General features: G+C 36.3%; 1 protein-coding gene across 1 annotated transcript in view; it reads left to right on the top strand.

Annotated features, from left to right (window-relative positions):
- The window catches only part of PlexA (plexin A), a 286902-nt gene that overhangs the window by 107282 nt on the left and 153093 nt on the right, over positions 1-26527 (top strand). The gene's annotated exons all lie outside the window — the stretch shown is intronic.

Genomic DNA, 26527 nt, shown 5'->3' with positions numbered 1-26527 from the left:
ATTGGTTTTTCATGCAAATGCCAGCGGCGTTGCAAATATTCCAAATCAAAACATTGTCTACTATTTTACTTTATTTCGAGATAGGTACTCCCTAGTGACTATAGTTAGTCTACTCGCCTTTGGCGCGGGAAAACCAGGTTCGATTCCCAGGGAGAGCTCATGGGGTTTTGATCCCACGTTAAGTTGTAGGGTCATGTCTCATGTAACCTTGATGTTGAAAGGGATGCTACTCAACCAAACAGTTTCGAGGTGAGATTTTGTCACCTAGAGGTATATGCCACGATGTCTGTCACCACTGCACTAAAATCAAACTTGAAATTAAGTTAGCATGATGCAATACCCATTCCCTAAAAGACCGGACTGGTGCTACAAAACCTACTGCTTGTATAATAAGCAGCATGTTGAATCAATTTTGTCCTCTTCAAAGTAGACTTCTCCACTAGCACACCACTGCCTACGTCTCTTCCACGATTAATACGTGTTTACTGGAATAGCCCGTAGTCTCATCATATGTTCTTGCATCTTTGCAACTGACTGAAATCGACGACCATTCATGATTTCCCCTACTCACTGCAATTGTATTTCATTTCAATGTTACACCTATAAACCCAAGTCCAGATCTGGGATCTTTCATCATCAACGGATGAAGCGCTCAAAATACTCGAAAAAAAAAAAAAAAAAAAAAGAAAGAAAGAAAGAAAGAAATATATTTCAGTTTAATGTCCCTGATTATGCTCTTTAGGCTAAGGGATACGACGATTAAGGCAAGGGAATGATGATGGAAGAATTGGTGGAATGGCAAAGTGGGAGGAAAAAGAGTACCCGAGAAAACCCATAGACACAATGTCGTCCGCCACAAAATTACTTGGCCTGGAATCGAACCAGGGAACCCACACACCAAAGATAAGCATTCTGCCACTGAGCCACCCACGTGGTAGTAGTGAGCGCGGCCCGGGTGTACGATAAGATTGTGCTAGCAACTCACTATTTAGTTCACGTATCAGAAACCAATTTAAGCGATAAAATACTGAATACAGTACATAGGTAAATATTGCACTAATTCGAGCGTGTATACTTGAATGTACGTAATTAACGTCCACTCAAATATTACCAATTATATAATATACACTTCAATAATGTGTTAAGTGTAATACATTACTTTTCAACATTTGAAAAGAAAATACTGAAAATATTGATATGTTTATAACAGCTATATTGTCATTGTGCGGTCTATGAGAGCCATCAACGCAACACAATTCACACCATGACTTGCCACAATCACGTTCTTAATGCCATGGTCGTGTGCCTCACAATACTGTTGGTGTAGAAGGAAATGCCATTCCATCTTTACGACGTTCAGCAACCAACCGGGTTGGAATGTTGCGATCCTCTTAAGCAATGCGTTACTAAACCTCAATTACAAGGATGCCGCCTTCACTTTCGTATTTTAACACTGCGGATCGTATTGAGATCAATCTGCGAAAGCATAATAGGGTACTAAGATGCTATGTTTCACAATTTGCACTTTTCATATGCTTTAATTGTCCACTGTTAAGATGAAGGAGGGAACAATTAAGTTCCGACTGTGTTAAATGATAAATGGGTAATCAGAACCTTTTGATACTATCTTTCCCGTTCTTCCGGTCAGGTATATTATATTTATTGCTTTCCTAATATTAATACATGGTCCAGTTTGTAAAACTCAAAGATTACCTGGTATTTCGTTTCTCTAAAACCATATAGAAACTTATATCCACATGTTATATACGCTCTCTGGTTGGTGTTTGGCGTGGAAAATAGTTTTGCTTCCAAGTAAATATTTTAACGAAGCATGAAGTTACGTGACAATGTAGTTAAAGTAAAATCCTCACAAGCTAGCATTGTCGATCTGTACACTATATATATATATATATATATATATATATATATATATATATATATATATATATATATAATATACGTACCTATATCTATCGAGCAACTGAGCTTTTTTCGTTTCCGTTCCTACTAGGCGAGGTCAAGAAAACGTTGTAAAGTCGGCTAAGTTCCTGAGCCGATTCGGAGATTGGATTATTCCCGTCTTGCTTTTGCAGTATCAAGCAATCCCAGGGGAATGGAGGCAGAGAGAGAGAAAGGAGTTTAATGCATGATGACTCAGTGTTGTTCGTACGTCAGGATGAAAGAAGCCGCTGCTTCACAAATCCTCTTTCAGCCTTTATCCCTATTTCTCCAGGCCATTTTTAGAGAGAAAATATGCTATTTTATTTATTTTTTAAAATAGTCTTTACTCTTCACAAATGCAAAATGGTTAAATTATAATGATGGTTTTGGAATGTATTTGTTTGAGTTTCCGTGAAAATAATATTCACTGTTTTATCCCTTTTTTAATATTCAAGAATAGTTCGTTTACTTTTACACAATGTAGAAATATACCGTTAGCATTTCCTCGCCGACCTTATTGAAAAATTCTCTTTGCATGTAAGTTATGGAAACCTATTATGCCTTTGATATTAACGCAAGTTTCAAACTTTAAACCTCCCTATTTTGATGGTCGTACACAATACAGTGCTTGTTTCAAAATTGGCGATGAATCATGAACATTTTCTTAACACATTATTTTCCAGCTCCATATGGCATTTTCAAAAAATCTATTTTTAGATTGAGGAACAAAGAAAACACTGAATATATCTTCTGGTGGGGAGATGTAGGGTGTTTTCTTACGTTTGCATAAATCAGTTCTTGCCCTGTGATTTTCATTTGTCACTATGTAAGGGAACGACTGAAAGTTGTATTGTATGAAACTTTGCCAAAACCTTGTAATACTCTAGTAGAAACAATGATTTAGTTGTTATAAGTCTCAGAGAAACAAGTCTGACGTGCAACAAAGTACTTCTGACAATTTTCTTTTCACCCCCACAAAACCAAATCATTACTAAAAGTATCTAAAGATGGTCCATTACATTTTTGATGTCTACAAATTTCCGGATCTGTGGGTAATAAAATTTTAGCAGATAGATAACTGTAATTGGTCAACTTATTCCTCGTATCTGGTTCACTTTTTTTTCTTTTTTCAAACAATCCGGATATTCTGGGTCCTTATTTTTCTCATGTGATTCCGTATGATTTTTGGCTCTTCCTCAAGCTGTATGTGCTGAACCCAATTAAGTTACAAGAAGAGATTATGCAGAATGTGACAGCTCATCTGTATTCAAATCTCAAACTTTCTGTAAATGCTTCTACCAATGACGAGCCGCTGGAAGAAGTGCATGCAGACTCAAGTAATCTGTTATCCAGAAAGATTTTATAGGTGAGTGAGTGTACTTTTTCGAGTCAAATACCGTATTTTTTTAAACATAAATCACGTAAGTTGAGCGCGCGTGCCTTTAAACGTAATTCCGGGCTCAATTTCCACTGAAAACACGTTTTTGTGTGTGTGTTTATTCATCAATCAATTGGAGAATTAATTGAATAACTCCAATCTTAAAAATTATGAATAACATTGAAATACGATACGCTTAACGAACATCACTCAGTCAAATGTGCGTAATCTGGCCGGTATATATAACCCCACGCAATGTCCCTCTTGAGCTGTAGCACGCAGATTCAGTTCACCTAAGTTAGGCTATTTTCCATATAGTCGCTCAGAACATTTGGATACTTCGGAATCTAATGATAAATTTATGTATTCCACTGTTGTAACTAGTTATACCTACGTACTTTCGATAATAAATCTACACAACTTTCTTTACCTTTGTTCACCAGAAGTCTCTCCCGCTAGTGTAGTGACTAGCGCGCACGCATTTGGTGTACTGGGTCCCGGATTCGATTCCCAGTAGAAGGATCTTGAAGTTTTAAACGCATTACATTGGTTTAGATTCCATCAAACTGTAGGTCCACGTCCTACATAGCCTAGGTGCTGAAAAGAGATGCTAAACTCAAATCAATCTAGGAAATGTCTTCCTCCAAAACTGTTTCACACACATGGAAAGTTAGGATCACTAAGCCTAGATATAGTATAGATGGCCCATATCGTCTCCATGAAAGCGCACCATCACACCTTCAACGTTTCAACAGATAAGGATTATAACTGGATTTTAATTTCCATCCCTGTCGGTATCAGTAGAATTGAGAGATTTCGAAAGATGACAAAACTGAGGACTGAAATGTATAACGGGTAATCAAAAAAAAAATGTCATTAGGTACGATATTAGCTGAATTTTCGGATGACAACTGGAAGAAAAATATTAATATAGGTGCAAAGAAAAAAGTTCATTGTCAATTCAAGAAATGCACAAATTGCTGTCCTCGTACATACATGGTAAACTGCTGATTATTTTTCTCTTGTTCGTCATTAGTTCAATATTGTATTACTCGTTTGCATGCGAGCAGCGTTCATACAGTAACCTCAATCATTTCTTGTATGTACTGCATGTTTCACGAAAATTCCGGAAGCCACGAATAATTTTACCGGCACACTTCTGTAATCTAATTCCCTCTGATGAACAAAAAATCTTTACGGGATGTGCATTTTCAATTGTATAGTATTTGTTTCAAATAAGCGTTCACCGTGTACAATGACCTGTTTTTTTTTCTTTTTTTTATAGTTTCCGTTGTTTTTTAAACGTTCAATATTTCCGTGTTCCTAGCAATAAAAATCGCAAAAATTTAGTTAGCAGGGAAGTAAATTCCTTTATGGGTTGTATGTTACATTGAGAACATACTTGCTCAACTGTTGATTATATATCGTAACTCTCAGTTGATACTCTTACAGTATGGGTTAAAAGAAGCATTCATCCACCGACATTTTGCTTAGGAAGTGTCGCATGCATATGTATGGACATCATTGAATATGTCTTAGTTGATGTGTTGCGAAGAGTCAATAGACAGTGAAGTATTGAGGTGAATAATGTTATGGAAGAGAATTGTGATTTTTATATCTTGACAGGTCGTTATCGTAAGTGACGTCACAAGCATTTGAAAGTAAAATATCCTTTTCCCGGGATCTTTTGTTAACTTCCCTCCTCCCTCATCCGACGTTTCACATTCGATAGATGCATATCACGTGCTAACATTGAATTGTTGTTTCACCGGAGTCCCCTGAAAGGGCGGATAAGAAACATAACGTTTTATTCTACTGAATTGTGAAACAGGATAGGTAATGGCGTGGAGTTTACTACTCATTTGCTTCAGGTATCTTTTATATTCACGAGGTATACATACTCTATTTTACATTAATAATCTCTTTACATCACTACCACTCTCGTGCTTATGCACACAATGCTTTTTTTCTTTCCTTTTTTTCTTAATAGGCTGACTCTTTCATATGCAAAGCTCACTTGTATATCCGATTTTCTGGACCTGGAGGGCTGTTTTTTAGGGACCGGCAAGGTACATATAATTTTCATTAGGGGCAAGCAATCATGCTTCGGATATTCTTTGTCCCATACATAGAACTCCAGCAGTATGTCAAATAGTGGTCAACTATTTTGTTAATTCTCGATACTTTGTGTTGAAAAGAGTCTTCACCTAATTTATTTACCTAGAAACAAAATGCACTAATTAGAAATTTCAGATCCATTGCCAGATATTTTTCGGAACTTTTAAGCCATTTTTTCACTTTTTTATAATTGTTTTTTTTCTAATATAGCGTCTTTTTCTAAGCTAACAGTTTGAGATTATAGTTCTCAGTTTCGAAAAAATGCGAGTTGAAAAATGTATTTCAATAAATGCTGTATTGCATTGTTGATAAAATGTGTAATTGTTGCATGACACTTCTCTATAAATCAAAGTAGTCATATATGTTGAGCCATGACAGTATTGTAAACTTTGGTTGAATTGAGTTGAATTTAGCGTCCCTTTCAGCAGCGAGGCTATATGAGACGTGGACCTACTGATTAACGTGGAATCCGAACCACATGAGTTCACGCCGGGAATCGAACCCGGGTCTCCCACGCCAAAAGCGCATACGCTAACCACATAGCCACGAAGGAGCTTTGTTAACTTCGGAATAGTGCCTCTGTTTACACTGATAATTCCAATGTTATTTATCATATCACAAATTGGCGTTTTCTTTAAAACATATTTTCAGTTTATTGTTTTACATACGTTGAACATTGATGATTCTACCCGAAAATGTATAATTTTAGAATAATAGAAAGTTCTTATAAATTTGTATGTCTCACAAAATAGTTTATTAATGAACATGACAAAGATTTTGTACGTAAACCTACAGTACAACTTGTCTGCAGATGTTCTTTCACCTTAGGTTTAGTTACAATGATTAGAAAGAACATTTCGCATACATCTGAGGTATTTTAAATATTATTGGTGGTTGTAAAAATTAATTCAATAATAATAATAACAATAATAATAATCATTCCTTTCTGTCTGCCTTATTGACTCGAACTGGAATAAATAAATATCTTTGAATGTACACTTGGTGATTACAAATAGAACATGCACCGTGTCCCCATTCATAATCATGAAGTTCACATTATAAGAAGAGCAAGCGTATTTGGAGCCGCAAGGTACCTGGTAAAAAGCATGGGATCATCAGCTGTGATTGACAATCCGTTCAGTCACGAACGAGTGACTCGACATTCACACTGTGCGCGACCTACAATTTACTGTTCTCTGGGAAGTGTGCCATCATTAGTTGTGGTGTTTGAGGAAATGGACGGAGTTCGTGAATGACAGTGTGTCAACATCAGTTCAGATACTGAATTAAAATGTCTTTCACGACAAAACTTTTTTTTCTCTATTTTTATCGTTGCGGAAAGATGTCTTGGAGACGACGAACTTCCTGCGATTTCCCCCCATCTGTCCTTTTAAGTTTATAAAACGACGAACAACTTCTGCCATCAATAAATGAATCAGGTAAACAAGGAAGGCAAGGAAGAGACAGGTACTTGCTCTGAATATTCTCTGAAGCTTGAATGAGAACAGAGTTCCAAAATATCGTTAATTCATGTACTCTTCAATATCTTGCAATTTATATTTATGCATAATTTATGCATTGAGTCTAACATTTGCAAATACATCAAAGCTACACATGGCATATGCATGCAATAAAAAATACAGTTCTGAGGGTAAACTACAACCGATAATATAAATAGACATGTTATGTATACCAGGCATAGATAGTTCCAGAAGTCTGGAACAAGATTTACTCAAAGACAGGGATTTTAAAAATTAAATTAAATTAAATATTTTAGTTAAAACTTCCCACGATTACCGTTTTAGACTTAAGGGGCCTTATGCAAGAGTCGTTCTGACGTGTGATTAGTGCCATACTAAAGAGTTCGACTAACATGTTTCTTGCAATAGTCAGGCCTTTAGTATGTCACTAATCATACATCAAAACGACTCCGCATAAGGCCCAAGGAAACTATGATTAAGGCAAGTGAATGATGATGGAAGAAGTGATGGAATGAGAAGGTGAAAGTAAATGGGAGTTCTTCGAGAAAACCCACGGACACGATGGTGTCCACTACAAACTTACTTGACTGGGGATTCAACCAGGGACCCCACGCACCAGAGGTAAATGCTCTTCCACTGAGTCACCGTGCTCCCCGGCAGGGATTCATAACTCAACATAGTATACCCTGCATATAACGTTTTACAGTAAATTTCAAAGAAAAAATTGGCAGATGTGATTCAACTCCCTTGTTTAATTACAGTTAAGTGGAATAGGAGTAATACACATGATATTAACACACTGAAAACGGGATATGGAAATCTCCGTTTTCACCTACGGGATTGTTTAAATGTTCTGTCAACAGGGAATCAGGTAAAAAAAAATGGAAACCTCTGTAGTCCCTTCGTCAGTATGATAAAATACCAAGAATAGATCAAATACTGAAGAAACAATCAGTAATAATATATTGTTTCCTGTTCTGTCACCGTGGTTTGGTGATAATAGGAGCAGAAAACAGTAATGTCATAGAGTATCTAGTTGCAGATTACAAGTGTAACAAGTAGCTACCAGGGATAAATGCTCATAGAGCTCCTAAAATTCACGGGCTTTCACACTTTTTAAAAAAGAGAATCTCTTAAATTTATATTTCAATAGACCAGTAAGGGAAGTTGGATTAAGCCAAAAAGAAAAAGAAAACATTTAGGTATTTCGAAATTCATATCACGTGGCACAGAAGAATCACTACAACTAGTTGTCTTTCTAAATACCAACATAAGTAGCTTAATATGTTCCCTTTAGGTGAGTCAAACAGGGAAGGATGTTCCAAGATTATCCTGTTATACTCCTTGTAACCTTTTATATTAGTTGCTCAAATTCAGGGTACTTAAACTAGTAAAAAAAAAAAGTAAAAGAAAAAAAAACTATAGCAATGGGTTACATCCCACACGACTTTTCTCGGTTTATTGTAGTTCCCACAGGTAGTGTTATGCTTAGAATACCAAAGGTCAGGGATCGTGATCGATATTAGTGTTAAAGAAATAATTTGGTTTAAAACCGTCATAGTATCCAAGCTTGTTAGAGGTACTTCTCTTTTTGTAAGTAGTGATCTTTTTTTTATCGTTAGGAAGTTAAAAAAAATGGTTATAACATTTTGGAAGAAGACTTGTGGATAACTTCGGAAAATATCCCACACAGCTCACACCCAACGAACGAGACCTGCATCGTGAGGTTCTGCGGAATCTTCTTTGATGGATGGTGACTTTCCCATCAACTATAAATACCAGGGTGGGAGATGAGGCAACAATTGGAATGCAGGTGACGAGAACAGAATCGACCAAGCAAGATACGGGAAGAAATTCAAGTTTAGGAAGATTCAGCTCGGGGTTAGCTGTAATACAAGACTTCGGAACATAGTGTGAATCAGTTTTTTTCCAATGGCCGGAAGGCAGTCCGTTGCATGTCCACGATTTTATCATGAAGGTCTTGCACTTAAATCTAATGTCAATTTTGTCAGGTAGTACCACTCCTCTTTACTAGTTTTCGTTTTTCGCTTTGATTTTAGTGTGTGTACCACATACAGACTCATTGTTACATATTCTAACACCCCTTAGCCATTCTCTTTTCCCAATACAGAGCAGAAAAGATGTACAGCACTTTGTTGTTCAAATTGAGTTATTTTCTATTATGCGTGTGCGCGCGTGCGTGCGCGCGCTTTATTTCTTGGCAGTGAAATTTCCCAGGTGGACAATCTAAGTTTAACGACGTAGAATATTATTAGGAATGCATTTTTTTGAAATTTTATTTTTGTGTGTAACGTGTAACTAAACGTTTTTCAAGTGGACAAAGCTTTAAATATTTATATAAATATTTTGACGTTTCAATATTTCGTAAATACTAACATTTCGAAATCAGAGCCTTTAGTTCTGCAAGCTCCCCTTTCACCAGTTTTTCGTATAAATTTCCTAAAATTCGTTTTACAGTCTAACTATGTTCCTAATTTGCCGACATTTTGTGAGCCTTAATTTTTATGATTTGTATGAGAGCAGAGGTTGATTGTATAATTGACGTAACGGACATAGTCACAAGTTACATGTCATAATCACACTGAGAGGATCATTAGTAGTGTTTCCAAGACTATAAAATTGCTTGATACATTTCAAGGCCATTCAAAGAGAAGCAAGCTTTTAAGTATACCAACAGGTATTTGCATTTCTGCTCTTTTTTATAAGGAATTTTAGTACACCGACCATAAAAAATGGCAAAGTGTTACATAAAATTACTGCTTTGCCTGCGGACACAAACTACTAACTTTTAAAGCACCACAAATAAAACTAAAGAAATTGTATTTTTCTTTGATCTAATTACCGAGTGACAACCAATGCACGATTCCACATTCAGAGCTTTCACTGCTGTACATGATATATACTGACACAAAGGGCAGTGGTAGCTTTAATTTTTCGTAATAGCATTCAAAATACTTGTGACACTTACCCATATGTTGTTTTTAAAATCGTAATAGAAATGTGGTATAGTAAGCACAGTAAAAGCTCCAGGGTGGAGGCAAACATTTTTTTTTTAAGTTACAACTTTATAGAAAGAGTGAAAAACAGGGTAGTTAGAATGTCAGAAACCAATGGTAGAAATGACTAACAGTGCGTAACGTAAAATTTTCCACGTGTCCGGCACCATTCTTAATACACCTCTTCAAAAGTTCAATCATGTTACTTTTTCAACATACGGGAATCCAGAGTATCCAGTCGGGGGTTATACTTTCGAAGAAGAGTGATATCTTAGAATTCCACACGATACATCTCGCACAACAAAATTCTTCCTGAACAAAACCATGGAATTGAGGTTAGGTGATAGTAGTGCCTTTTTCTTCTAATCGAGCAGTTGTGAAATGTCTTATATAGCCATCATAGAATCACTGGTTCTAGACTTTATAACGTAGCAGAACTTAAGGTAATATTGCAACGTACAAATAGTTTATACTTCTGTTCATAATATGTATCTTGCCATAAGGGAAAATTCCATTCCAGGTGAATGTTTTATATGTATACGTAAAGCTTAAATGATTTCGAACAAAATTAAAATTTTCTTGTGAGCTTATTTTAATTATTTGTCAATTCACAAGTGATTCTCACTTGTAAAGAAAATTGGCTGCTTCATTGCGCAATTCTGCATTGTTACTAAATTCAATCCAGTTGAAATACGTAGATGATTTCTCGTAATTTAGTCACTAGGCCTATAAGTTGATATTTTGGATGCAACAAACCATTTCAGCACGTTAATTTTCGTCATGATTGGGGTCAAACCACAAAAAAAAAAAAAAAAAAAAAAAAAAAAAAAAAAAGTTTACCAATGTTCATATTTCAAGAATTTACTCAGCAAAATGATCGTCTAATATTACATTTCTATTACTGTACCAGCTTCACTAGGTGATTTGGAAACGGTATTCTCTGAGACTTCGATAAGAGTCGATGGCACCCTCGGAACATAACCGATCAATTATGATTACAGTTGTCAAAAGAATGAAAAAAAAGTCTTTAAACACGAACGATAAAAGGAAATATCTATTTAGAGCAGTCATTTCCGAATTTATGATGTCACAGTTCACTTTTCTCCCCAATCAACTCGCCAGACAGACTGATCAAGACGTTGTCGAAGCAGTGGAAGTAGGAAAGCAAAATTACCAATGGCAGCAGAGATGTTCTTGCATGTACACAACTCGTGAATGCGTAACAACGCGTACGCTATCGACACTTAATACATCGGAGACTGTCCCACTCTCGACCGTAATTGAAGCTTACTGTTTCTCTGTGTCTTTACTTCGAGCAACAAGTCGTGGTCTGACATAATACATTGCCCACTTGAAATGACTGTTCTGAACAATGATTGACGGGGAAAAAAAATTAAATTCTTCCCACTTTAGCACTGGACCTGCAATATTACATATAAAATGTGTTTTTAGAGGACGCATGATTAAGCCTGTATGTTTATGCGTAATATTTGTTTCAACAAAAATTATTATCGAATAAACTTTCGATTTTATATATATATATATATATATATATATATATATATATATATATATATATATATATATATATATATATATATATATATATATATATATATATAAAAGAAATAACTGAAAATTTACAGTATAATATCTGGGAATTGCGTCTTTTGCATATGCAGTACACTTTCCACATTGCTCACATAAATAGTAAGAAATTTAGAACACTCCTCCCCCCTCCTTAGGTTTTCCATCAGATTTGTATCGGTTGTGAGAATACTGGAAAACTTTCCACCCAATTTTGGTAATAAGAAGTAATTGTTTTGAGCCAAATCGGGTGTACTACAAACTTTTCCTGGGTAACTACAGAAAATTATTCATCTCTTATGCTATGCAGAAATACATGATTTACCATCACTTTGAAACATGAGTTCTATGCGTCCTTAACCACACAAAATGAACCCTAAGATTACAATGTTTTGTTGTATGTTAGTATATGCCGTGAACTGTATTACACATCAGTCACAGAAGTTGTATATTTGTGTATTAGTCATCGTAAGTTCCAATACTATTCACTTTTATTTAGAAAAAAAAATAATAAAACTTCGTGTTTGAGTGGTAAGAGAAGGTAAATAACGTATGTAAGGCAAGTATCTCTCCCTCCCCTCCCCTCTTTCACACACGCTCACATGTATAATGTATGTATATATTGGAATAATAATGCAATATCAAAGCTTAGAACTTACATGGAATGTTCAGTATGTATATTGACATTCTTTTATTGCAGCATTTCTTTTGTGACAAATTTCTTTGCTCGGTCTTCTCCCTTATATAATGTGTGTGTATGCGTACGATATTTCATCATCGCTTGTGTGGTATGTTATCGATTATGTATGTCTGAGGGAGAGTTCGGAAGAGAAAATTGATATGAAAGAAAGAGTACAGATGCTTTTCCCCCATTTGATAAAGGAGCGTTGTCATTATATATTTATTTCAAAGGTAGGAATGTTTTTTCTTTCGTATGTATCGTTAGGAATAAATATATATTATTTCAAAATGCTCATGAGGACGTTTTGGAATCAAACGTATTCTCTTATAAGTATATTGTTTTTATCAAAAGCCACATAGTGCTTCATTTGTTATAGCTTATATTTTCAGTACACAGTAGTGTCTCCCACAGGAACATCCGTATGATTTTTCAATGAGACACACAAAGGCAGTCACATATACACACATACCTTTATGCACGCATGCACATAACAATTTAACGTAACAATTATTTATGCAATATAACACCGTAATCTAATGGTTAGAGCGTTTGACTCACGTCCGCGTGGTCCCGGGTTCCATTTTCGGCGTCCACCCAGGCAAGGCGTCCTGAAGCAAACTTGGGGACTCACGTGAAGACTAGACGTGACGGCCGCTAGGTCTAGAAAGCTCCTGATGCGCCTGCTGGGGACAGGGCGTCGCAGTGCACTGACCACGTGCTGGCCGCTAGACTGAACATAGTTCAACCCGTATCTAGTTAATGGCGCTGAAGCAGGCTTAGGCCCACAAAATGGGCTGTATGCCAAGTGGTTTGTTTATATATACTTTAAAAAATGTGAAATATATCTATTAGCAATGACATGACATTTTATGACTTAAATATCGGTTATGAAAAATTAAAAGGTTAATGATTTCAAAAAAAAAAAAAAAAAATAGAACTAGTGCAGCGATATGTTCAATTAGCCCTGAAAACTAGACATCTGTCTATACGAATTCGATTTGGTGATAACTTCGAAAAAGTAACTACCTGAGTTTACATTTCTGTAAAGAAAACACCACCTTCTCTCAAGTTAACTGCAATCTGCAATCAGATCTGCTCCCTTCATCTGAGACTTACGACTTTCAAATACATACAAATGAGTTCGACGAAATGTTCCACATATGGAACGAGCAGCAAGTAGGTCGTTTAGCCTAGAAATCTAGAAGTGACCAAACTATTGTGCTTTTAAAGAAAAAAAGTCCCAGTAGCTATGTAAGTTGTATATTGTTTTTCTAGTTCGTGTATATGCTTTTATGAGTTTGATACTAAAATATTTTTTCTTCGTTGCCGAAATATTACAGAAACATTACAAACTATTATACAAATTCAAATTTGATTTGCAAATTATTTTTCACAAAGCAACATGTGAAAGAAAAACTGATAGTACTATTTTGTTGTTTTAATCGTTCCATGAGTATACGAAGGGAGATGGTGATGATGATTATAAATGTGGAATAAATAATTGGCAGGAAACGGGAGAACCTCGAGAAAATCTAACACAAGGTGTTTGTCCACCACAAAGCGATAAATTGGATTGAACCAGGGTCCCCACGCATCAGAAGCGAGCGCTCTACCACTGAGACGCTGCAGCCCAAGTAAAACTAACTTTCATTAATAACACGTGGGTGTCGGTGTTAGTCACAAGATTAGAATTGCTACCAGGAGACGTGAGTTTAATTGAAATGACTGTTCTTTTCCTCTCTCTCTCTTTGGATGGAATTCGTTTGCTACTGAAACTAGAGTAGTGTAATTACATAGAATGTACCGCAAATACCTTTCTGCCAAACCCCGCAAACCTACCAATTGGATAAGAATCTAGGAAAGTGGTTACCTCCAACATCATTACAACAGTAAATGAGGTGGAACTGAAGTGAAACCAGCGTTATCACCTCCAGGTTGACAGTTAGCGTTGATCGCGGTTTCCGTACGGAAACAAGGTGGCTTCAGTTAGAGCGAAGCTAACCTTATATCTGATAATAATAAAATTAATAAACATATTGTTAGCACCAAAGCTCTCGGCAAGAAGGAAATTATTCTGCACAATACGAGAAAGTTGCGTAAACTGAACTGGATAGTAAATATTTCTTAGTAAAATAAGTATTTAAGTAAATTGGTTTGAAAATAAAACAGGCATTACAGTTTACTATACTTCCTCATAATTTATCTTCTCGTTGGTCTTGGCGGTTAGCGTGATCCTGGGTTCGATTCCGTGTAAGTCATTAAACAAACTAGGGGTTCAGATCCCTATTTAAATTATAGACCTCGTTCTATAGAGCCTTACTACTGACAGAAAATGTAAATTAAGGAATACACTTTTTGCATAAGAATATTTTCTTTGCAGATGAATCATTAACTTTGCGTTTTTTAGTTTCAGCTGTATATTATTGGATTACAAATCCGTTCTGCTTACATTTAAAAATTCCATGTGGAAGACCCAGATTCAAACTCCGTTAGAACTTCATGTAATTCGGATCTAACGTTGGCTAAGTTTACATTTCCATGAGCATCGATGTAAAACAGACAGGAAATGTAACACAAAATAAATCATAAGTATAAACTAAAATAAAAAAGTGAATAAGAAAATTGTATGTTTATATCTGGGGCTGAGAGGTAAACTATGCCAAGTCACTTTTTGGCCGAAATTAAGTTATCGTATTTTTCTTACATTATAAGAAAGCACGAAAGACACAAGGAAAATTTTAAGGTGGACAACTGGAACGCAGGAAGTGAACAAGTTTTCCGTCAATAAACAATCGACACAATTCAACAAAATATTATCTTGGAAAACTTTTTCTCTTCTCCTGTGAAATTAACCCCAGATATAATATACATTCCTTAAAGGTAATAACCAGTCAAGTTTGCATTTTGTGATCATGTACCGTACTTCAGTTGTTCGCTTAATAAGCCATTAAAACTTCGCTTAGACTCTAGAGGTACAGCTTAGTTATACAGCAATTATCACTTGCGAAGGTACTGGGTTCGATCCGAAGAGCGCAGACTGTGAACCTGTGGTATACAACATAATGTCCATGGATTTTCTGTTATACTTTTTCTCGCTACCTTTTTCAGCGTTATTTCGTTTTCCTTCACTACCTTTCTTTCACCAGTTACTTTACTGTTCTTCTTTACTTGCCTTTGTCTCGTCTTCTTTATCCTACAAGGAATGAACTGAAATATTAAAATATAATTTAATTTAAACCTTTTTGAAAAGTTTATACCTATTACTATTTCAATTTGTACGAAATTAACTGTAGTAGACAGCACTTTAGCTGAAAGCAACCATCCTTCATACACTGTATCTCCATTATTGAGTCAGAGCCTAACATTGTTCGCTAGACAGCGTAGATGGCGCAGTTATTACAAAAGGGAAGTTCAGTAAGAGGAATGCAATAAATTTACACTTCCAAACAAGATGACAATCGCCTGTACCTTATGGGCAGACAAGAGTTAATTATGATCGTTTTTAAAAAAATGCATTACAGAAGAAACTTTCAAGAAATGAAATGGTGTAAATCAAGAAACTGCAAATCTTAGCGTCTTACATTTAGTTAGTTCTCTATCTGCTATAGATTTGTAATGTATTCGTCTAGCAAAGCAAGCTTTTTAGATAGTACCATGTATTAGTGTAACAATCCTCGAAGCCTGACTTTGTATATACAATTAATTACAAAGTAATTTTTGTGTATGCAAGTAGTGATGAGCAAATGCAAGACCAAGACCAAGACCCGGGTGGTCTTGGTCTTGGTCTTGGTCTTGCACATGCGGTCTTGGTCTTGGTCTTGCACTGGAACTCTCGGTCTTGGTCTTGGTCTTGGTCTTGGTCTTGCACACCGAGTCTTGGTCTTGGTCTTGGTCTTGCACACTCAGTCTTGGTCTTGCTTGCAAGAGTCTTGCAAGTTTTGCTTTTAAGAAGTCTATGATTTTCATATGTAAATTTTACTCTGGATATAAGGGATAATAAATCCTACATTGCGTCAATAGTGAGGGAAATGCAATGTATGTTTCTAAATGTAATATATTTTACCTTCGTGTAAGTGTGATGATGCTGTACAACATAGGCGATGACCTTTACTTTTTTTTTTCAATGGGTGATCACGCTTCACTACTTATAAGATAAATCCAGTGGCGTAGCACACTTTTGCGGGCCCCCCCGCAAAGTATAGAGAAGGGGCCCTAGTTGTAAAGCCTACAGAAGTAAGGTTGAAGCTCTACTTCTTTAAATTTTTATTCATTGCAAGACTTCGGGGCCCCGTATACCTCGGGGCCCCCCCACACTGCGGGGGTTGCGGGGGCAGCTGCTACGCCACTGGATAAATCCCAACATTTCGTAATATTTTTATATGTTTTAACAGATCCAATACTCCACTGGTTCCCAAACTGGGGAGGCTACCCCTGACAGTGAGACGCATGAAAGAAAACCAAGACGGCACAGATTACTGAAATACCATAAATTGCAAAATTATTTTTACACTCTAAAGGCTTCAGATTTTTTTCTTTCCAACCAAGATTAGCTCATCTTTGTATTGAACAAACTCCCAATTAAATATCGAAATTTTGTTTTACTGATTCTAATATGTACTGCATGGGGCAGAAACAAGGTCATTACGCAAAAACGATGAAAGTTAGACTTTCGAAATGTGGACATGGAGAAAAAAGGAGAGAATCAGCTTGGTGAACGGAAAACGAATGCAAAGGTTTTAGAAATAGTAGCAGTAGGGGAGAAAAGAAGAATTTTAGATGTAATTAAGAGGAGGACATTAGCTGAGGAGGAACTGTATGATGAGGGACGTGCTAGAAAGAGAGGGCGAAGGAGATTGTAGTTGAAGTTGCCAATAATGGCAGAATAGCTATTATTATGACGATGATGATATGTTTTGCAATATTGACCAAAAAAGAGAAAAAATTAAAATAATAATAATTAAACCTCTTAATATTTTAGAATATAAATGAAATTAAATTTGTGAGTTTTACGTCCCACGATTATGCCGGCTAGGCTAAAGGAGACTGTGATGATGAAAAATGAATGGAAATGGTGGAAAGAAGAAAGTGGGAGGAAACGGGAGAACCCCGAGGAAACCCTCGCACACGGTGTTTGTCCACCACAAAGTTCACTTGGCGGGGGCTGGGATCGAACGCGGGACCCCAAACACCAGAGCATCAAAATAACGGCATCAAACTTCAAGTTATTTGAAATAATTACGAAATCACTCTCAGTTGTGAATATAGATTATTTATTGTTGTATAATGTTATATCGTTGAATCCTAGATATGCCGTATACCTAAGGGGACTATAAGTTATATTGATAAACAATTATTCAACGTATAAGCATCCACCTATGAAATCAAACTTGCGGTCACATGCGCTAAGTTTTTGTCAATGTCATGAAAATGTTATTTCAATATTAATTTTATATGTACACATTAAAAATTTCCAACGGATGCTTTAACGTCAGAGCCAAGGCCATACCCATGTAGTCGGCACCTATGGTGTACGGAATTGCCGATGTTCAATACTACATTTCTTTAGTTTTGGAACGTCCCACGATTATTACACTGAGGCTAAGGGAAACAGTGATGATGAGAAATGGTGGAATGAAGAAAGTACAAGGAAACGGGAAAACCCACGCACAGGGTGTTTGTTCACCAAAGAAGCTCACATAGCGCAAGCTGCGATCGAACCAGGGCCCCATGTACCAGAGGTGAACGCTCTGCCACTGAGCTACCGTGTCCATAACATGCTCTAGTTTATTTTTGCTTATCCACTTCTTATGGACACAACTATTCTTCGTATGATTTCCCAAAATCCAATCATGGGCCGTCGTGAATGATCAAATGATGACCAAAGTAAATCAGACACTGAAGTTATTATAGCTATATAATTATGCTGTCGGTCGTCTCGTGAACAACCGATTCAAAAAACGACATACTGTAGCTATATGTTACAGGAGCAGATCGACTCACATGGATTGCATAAACTACTGGGAACACATTCACTCCGGCGGTATTTTTACTGGAGCCAGGAAGTTCACGTGAAAGATATAATGATTTTTCCCCTTCCTTTTTACATTCTATAAAAAAATCAAGTAGTACCATACTTGTGCAAGACTCTTGCGCAAGAGTCTTGGTCTTCCAGGTATGGTCTTGGTCTTGGTCTTGGTCTTGCACCCCTTGGTCTTGGTCTTGGTCTTGCATCGGGATTCCTGGTCCTGGTCTTGGTCTTGGTCTTGGTCTTGGTCTTGCATGCAAGACTCTTGCAAAAACTGCAAGACCAAGACTCTTGCGCTCATCACTATATGCAAGTTTATGACATGATTCAATGGACACTTTTAACTTTCACATACCAGTAGAAACAACATTTTAGTAGACGTAAGCAAAACGTATTTTTTTTTCTTATTTCGAATTGGAATCCAATATGAAACTTCCAAGCTGTGCATCGTGGGAGATAAGAGTTCAAAGTTGATGTAGTTTACTATGTATTGACGATTGTTTGTGTAGAATGGAAGCGAAAGACACTGTTTCTGGAAGGTAGTGGTTCGTGCAGATAGTAATTGGAATTGGGATCCAGTCTTTCCCAGGAGACTCGGTGGCGTTCTGTCGTAGGGTCTAACGTCAGAGAATCGTCATCGGCCATTCCTTCGATCACTTTTTTCCGGTGATCGGAAACGGAATAGCCGGTTCTCTCCTCTGGGACTGAACAACCAATACAAATCAAAGAGACAAGAAAGTAAAAAAAAAAAAAAAAAAAAAACTAAAGATGATTCTAGTCATTCAGTCGGAAAACTAGCCACACGAACCACTGAATGTAAAACTATCTGATTATGAAGTATACCATGCAAAATATAACTGCATGTTTTTCTCTTTTAACAATTGTTGATCAATTCATCATTTGGAAATTATTTTATGACAAGCTTACTTTGTTTGATGGCAGTGCGAGTAAAATGAAATAATTACATTTGAATGACCTCATTAAATTGGTTGGATTTCTAATGTTAATGAAAGTCATTACAATCCGAGTAGCATTATATTAGCTTTATCGAAATGAAATTTGACTATACTAGAAGAATAAGTTTATTATTATTATTATTATTATTATTATTATTATTATTATTATTATTATTATTATTATTATTATTATTATTATTATACATTGAAAAAAGCATCCTAACTTCATATAAATATTTTAGTCATATATGAAATGTAACTACCAATCAAAAAGTCGAAAACAGGACTTTCTGCTTGCAAAACGGTAAATTAACTATGGTATTTGACGTGATTATGTACCGTGGTCTTTTTGATGAAGAGTACTTTTTATTAATTGGTTTAACCAGGGATTAAAGTGAATCTGAAAAGGTAGAGGTACGGTAGGTAGTGGCGTGATGTCGCACCGTCCTCCTGCCTATCTTTGCCCATTGTAATTTCTTAGGAACTGTCGGACGCCGTACACACGTTTTGGAGGTGGGGGACGGCGTCCCCCACGTTCCCTCGCACTTGTTGCCCTGGAATTAACCTATTAATAATTCATACGTTAAAAGAAGTGAGTTTTGCCTCACAGTAGGAAACTACGGTATACTTCCAACCTATGGAAATTCAATACCCAAACTGCAATCGAGAAATGAGATTAAAGCTGGTTTCTGTTTCTTGGACGCTGAACCCATATCAAAAAGTTGAACCCATTACTGGGGGCCGCGGTAGCTCAGTGGTAGAGCGTTCACCTCTGGTGCTTAGGGTACCGGGTTCGATCCCAGCCCCCGCCAAGTGAACTTTGTGGTGGCCAAACACGGTGTGCGTGGGTTTCCTCGGGGTTCTCCCGTTTCCTCCCACTTTCTTCATTCCACCATTTCATTCATTAATCATCATCACCGTCTCCTTTAGCCTAACCGGCATAACCGTGGGACGTAAAAGTCAAGGATTTAATTTCATTTCATTTGAACCCATTTACTCGCTATTTCTTACTGTTTTTGTTCTGTAAGAATTAAGATTAAATCCCGAAGTGGTAATTGGTGTGTATCACTTCTGGTTGCAATAAAATAATTATAATAATATTAAATAAAAACAGAGATAAACATTTTCTTGGTTCTGAATCTATATATATTTTTAAAAAATCAGTTTATCGCTAACTATTTCATCCATTATGTGATCAGTGTTGTAATTGAATAAACGTAATTTTCACAACTTCCTGTTTCAACAGATAGACAAAAGTCGAGAAAAAATCATTCTTGGGGCGCGGAATCTGTTAATAACAGTTTTGATAACTCGTATGGTTTTTGCTCAATGAAAATCAACATTGTGACTAGAAGTACTATAGTAAATTTCAACCACTTTCGGCTTCGTTACTGTGTTCCAGGTGGTGGTAGAATGTTCTCTTGACCCTCAACCGATTGCAGAAAAAAAAAAAACTTGTTGTTATTAATCACTGTTTTTCTATGCCAAAAGCGTTGAAACTGGATACGGCTAATTTCAACCACTTCTGGTTTGAAAGGTCAGCGGAGGAGATGGAACCTAATCTTGGTGATGAATTGATAGCAAGGAACTGCTTTTCGATATCATTTATCGTATTTGCTCTATAGATATGTCTATATATATATATATATATATATATATATATATATATATATACTACACCAATATCGGAATATTAGCCATCGTCATAATATATATAATGTATTGTGTGTGTTTTGGACGTAGCGTCTGTGAAGCTCTGAAGATAATAAGATCTCCTTGAACAAAATCATTCTTTCGGTTCATGTGGCCCCGGGTTCAATTCCGTGTGGAAGAGCACTAAAAATTTGAACACATTAAAATGGTTTGAATTCCACCTTAAACTTTAGATCCACGGATCATATAGCCTCGGTGCTACAAACAACAAACAAACTTCTTTCTTTTTTTCAAGATTTTGCAATAGAATGTGTGTGTGTCCTCCAATGTTTTTGAATCAATCTTTATTTTTCTTCGACGTGAGACGTTAAACTAAAATTAAATCATTGCATACTTTCCTATAAAATAAGTCTTGTCAATTAATATTGCAGTTAAATTCGAATGATAGTAAGAACATAACGCATGTCTACTTAATTGATTACTGAATGTTTAATGGGAACGTCAACAACGAGGCTATTTGTTCCCGTCACGAACATGTCTAATGAAACATACATACAGCTTAATTAAGACTGGTTATTTCACCCGAATTTTCGTACACTATTGGTTAAAACTGAGATTAACTGAAAGTTCTAATGGTTTATATTTAACGTTTTCCTTCCCCTCCTTAATTTTCTCACCAGCCATCTCAAACTTCATACCGGGGGGCGCGGTGGCTCAGTGGTAGAGCGTTCACCTCTGGTGTTTGGGGTCCCGGGTTCGATCCCCGCCCCCGCCAAGTGAACTTTGTGGTGGACAAACACCGTGCTCGTGGGTTTTCTCGGGGTTCTCCCGTTTCCTCCCACTTTATTCATTCCACCATTTCACTCATCTCTCATTATCACCGTCTCCTTTAGCCTAACCGGCATAACCGTGGGACGTAAAACTTAAAGATTTCATTTTTTCAAACTTCATACCATATTTATGCAATTGTTCTAGAACATCGGTATGCAGGTAAGCGATAGCGCAGGTAGCGACACCTGTGAGTGTGATTCAAGACTGAAAGTTTCGCTGTTTGTTACGAGAATTGCTATTGTTTTCTACACCATGACCAAATTAAATGTCTTTAAAATATCGTGTAAACGATATTAAATAGATGTAAATGGAGTATAGTTAATAGATGATAATATTAGCAACTAAAAACTGAAGTAACATTTCACCGTGAATCAGTGTTGTTTCGACCCAAGTCAAAAGTAGTAACAATTTGTAAGAAGATTTCTTTGGATTTATTTGTTTTAAAATGCAGAGCGTGTAACATTTTCCAATTTTTAAACTGTTTTCTAAATAATATAAGATAATAAAACTTCTATTTGTGAATCTCTAAGTAGTAAGTGGCTGCCGTTGATTGTGGCGTATCTGAAACTTCGTAGCATGAATGCCAAAGAGTGGCATCAGTGAATGTGTCGGCAGCTCTTTTGTGAGGGAGAACAGGCGTTAGCAAATATTGATCAATGTCAGACATAAGCCTGAAGGTAGGGTTTGGAAAGGGGGTTAAAAGAGTCTGATCTTATCGCAGAAAATCGGTGACTGATGTAAGAGGAAGCACCGTGTGCATCTTTGACGCTGGGCATAAAAGTGTCGAGTTCCGTGATGTGAAAGCCTGCCGAGATTGTTCCTCCATTAGAGCTGTATTGAAATGCAGCTCGTAGCTTCTTCCATCTAAGTTTTTTTTTTTTTTTTTTAAAAAAAGAAAGCTATTCATATTGGATTTTTAGTTTCCATATAATCGTACGTCAAAATGTCTATTTCTGGGGAATTTCAGGCGCTAGTTAGCTCATATTACTTACATTTGACTGCAGATACTTACAAAGAAATCCACATCATTACATGAGGGCAATGTCAGATGTGTGACAAACATGCGATAGATCTTCATTCACAAAGCATTACATACCAACAACACTAGACCCGTCAAGGAAGATTATGAGCATATCACAGCTTACCAGCAGATATACACAAAGAAAAGGCAAGCTGGTTGTTCATAAAATGTCAAGGTATAAATGTGTAACTGCAATCGTACTAAGTAATTAGCGTATTGCATAGGTTGATGCGCTGTCATTCCGTTGATGCGCTGTCCATTTTACCAACTTCCGACGTGTCTCGTTTTCGTAAAGAGCCTTTCAGAAACTGAAAACCAGCACGCTGTCTTTCTGAGGTGGTTTTTATGGTTTTGCAGTTTTGGAATTTCATTCGCTTCAAAAGTGGTCGATATTTTAAGAGTTAGCTTTTCTCCTATTCGAATAGTTGAAAATATGAATTTACGTCACGTAGCAATAAAACACAAAACTGGAATCTAATGTTGGAATTAAACAGTTCTTATAATATAATAATAATAATAATAATAATAATAATAATAATAATAATAATAATAATAATAATAATAATAATAATAATAATAATAATAGTACTTTACGAAGTTTGAAAAAGTATCGAGATGGAGAAATAACTTCTCAGAGAAACAAAAATATCTAATCCAGACACTTGAAATTAGTTATGCCAAAAAAGTGCTTTTGCGGGGCTTGACATCAAATATTTTCCATTTTTTGACCGTTTCCTTATTCGGCTACCAGATTAGTTTTCTTGAGGATTCTGCAATTAAGAAGACACCTTTACAACCTACAGTACTCCTAAATTGTATGTTCAACTTGGGGTCTGGTTATTTCCATTGCTTTCCAAGGTGGTAACGTTTGCTTCAATGGGGGTTATGCAACCTAACATAACTTTGATGTCGTTTTGGTTGCCTAACTACATCATCCGTACCTAAAAGTGACAAATTTTTGTTGTTTCTTGAGTTGCCTAAATCAAACTAGAAGACAAAAAAATACTACCATGAGCAAAGAAACAGTTACCAAAGAAAAAAGGTTTTGGTATAAAATTGCGCTTAAATCTCGCTCTTCGTTCGCGGGAACATTTGATGGTGAGTTGCAGATCTTATTAGAGGAACCTAGTATGACTTCAGTTACCAGAATTGAAATAATGAACGACCAATTTTGGATATGATGATTCAATATGGTAGTGATATGGCATGATGGTCTATCTGCACTTACTCTTTGCAAAACGTATTTTGATGGGCAAATTGCGATGATTAAAATAAGATTATATACGTGACACGAGTAACTCTGGTTCTTGTGTTTGGAGTTCCAACCATTTCCCTAACGGATATATACGAAGCGGATAGCCCAAGAGAGCAGTTGCTTAGATGAACAGCTTCGTTTTTGCTGTGGTTGAAATGAATATGGTTCAACGGAAATTAAAAAACCGAAATTTTCGTCGTCGTCTTTGCCTCTGCCTTTCCCTATGTTTATATGAGGCCAAAATTTCCGTCTTTATTGTTTTCCTCCCATCTCGTCCATCCTGGGCGTCCTCTATTCTCGATCCCCTCTTAGTCATATCATCTTTTGTCTTATCCATCTCATCCTAGGTCGTTCCCTAAGCACAAATTGAAAATTAGGATTAGGGACCGTGATTACAAAAGCTATATAATAATGGCTACCTTAGACAGGTTGTTTACCTGTATTTACTAATATGTATTTCTTCGATATAAATCACTATTTTTATCCGAGAATCCATACCTTAACAAGAATTAATTAGATGCACTGTAAGGTACATCTTGCACAAAAATTGAGTGGTCATAGACTAATTGTCAGCGATCTGGCTTTGCAATCCGAAGTCCAGGTCACGATTCCGTGGCCAGTCTTCTGGAGTAAGGTTCTTAGGGATTTTTCCGTGTGTCCTACCAGAAGAATATTGAGATAGAATATTTACACACATGCCCTGACTGACTTCCTTCTACTTCCTTTACCGTTGATGTAATTGTTGTATTGTTAATGATCAGAGTGTAAATCCTCGTCGCAGGCTGTATTTGGAAGTTTGTTATGAAGTGAAAAATAAAACTTTTCCGAGGATAAATGTTACTAACGTAACTTCGAAACAACAGCAACAACAACAACAACAAAAACTGTTTTCTTGTACTGAGCTACTAACATTTTGTGTGTTCGTGTTTCACCTGTATGATGAAGCAGTTATTACACTTAATACATAATAAGAATGGAAATAATCTCTATTCAGCTTTATGCTGTCAACTAAATCCGCTTCCTGACATTACATTAACCGCCATATTGCTCCGTTGTGTTCTTCCTTGAAGAATGGACTTCTATGGATTAAATTATATCGTCGTTTGCTTCAGAAAGTTATCGAACATACATTTATTACTTTTGTGTGTAGATGCGTGTGTGCGACACTGCAATACGTTGTCAGCTTGATTGTTGAAGGAAATATGAAATTAAAAATTGGATTCAAGCTAAATTTACACTCACAAAATTAATCTGTTGTGAAATGACGTTATCATTGTACCATGAATGAGTTCTTTTTAATTGAGTGCTAATCTTCCCTTTGGAAGTTATAATCTCGTCGCTTGATAATTAATTAACTGTATAACTGCTTTGTCTTTAATTAGTAGTGGATGCTTAGTTTATATATAAATATACATATAGGAGGAGGGTCATGAATGTGCGTGGTTCTTCTGTACAGAGCAGAACATTTATGACTGGTAAACAGTTTAAAAAGCTTCTTTAAATAGAGAGTTGATGGAGTATTACGTATAACAAAAACAAAATAACTTGTGTGATCTGACAGCTGAGAGGATAAGTGCATTCAAATTTCCCAGGGATTTCCTTCAGTCTTTCTTGGAAATCGCGGTTCAACAGGCTGTAAAGAGTTTTCGAACTAAACCTTTCGCCAAACCACTACGATTCTTAATCACAGGGAGGAGATTATGATGGGTATAGCCAGAAATAGCATTTCAAAACAAATTGAGATGGTACCTTGAACCAGTTTCGAACCTTTTCTTTCTCGGTATCCTGGTGCTTACTGAGGGAAGCGAAGCATCTAAAGAAGTGTCGACGTAACTATAAATTAATATTAATTCATAAATTGATTTTATTTTAAAAGCTAAAACGGGAATATAAGAACAACGTTGAAATGCATACCTAAGAAGTTCGGCAAACCTCGCCATTCATTAGAAAAAAGGTTTCTTTTTTCTTTATTGGTTTTCTTATCAAGTTATGCTCCTTTTGAAGAAGATTCTGGCTACACTGTGTTAGCATTGTGCGTGATCAGTTGCTTATGACCTCTGTTGAAAAACTGGGAACAAAAACTTGTCGACCGGAGATTTCAGTTTGTTTTCAGTGTGTGGCAGTCCATTCAGCCTCAGGGAAAGCGGAACAGGTAGATCTTCCGCTGAAGCAGATCCAGTTTTGTTCTTCCCGCGTTCGTGATATGTTCCGAAAGTCAGGTTATTGACCATCAGGACCTTGACTTAATTTTTCTTTCATCTACTGTTAACGCTCCGTACAACTAATTATTTTTTATTTTATTTTATTTATTTATTTACAGCACTGAGCGTTAAAAGTGCGGATGCAAATTTCTAATGCAGATGCAAATTTCTAAGCTTCTTCTGACAAGTAATCCACATGAATCCGTATTTAAGGATACTATATTATTGGAGAATTATGTGTGTATAATGTATAGGATGAGACAAAATGTTACAGTATATATAGGTTATATAATATCGGGTGTTAATGAACTATACCAACAAACTGTGAGAGGTGATTCCTCACATCAAAATAAGACAAAAAGTTCATATGGACCTGTGAGG

The sequence above is a fragment of the Thermobia domestica genome, chromosome 6 (assembly GCF_964235325.1).
Source record: "Thermobia domestica chromosome 6, izTheDome1.hap1.1, whole genome shotgun sequence".
Taxonomy (NCBI): domain Eukaryota; kingdom Metazoa; phylum Arthropoda; class Insecta; order Zygentoma; family Lepismatidae; genus Thermobia; species Thermobia domestica.
Note: the sequence above shows the minus strand (reverse complement) of the source record. Positions and strands in the feature narration are given on the sequence as shown.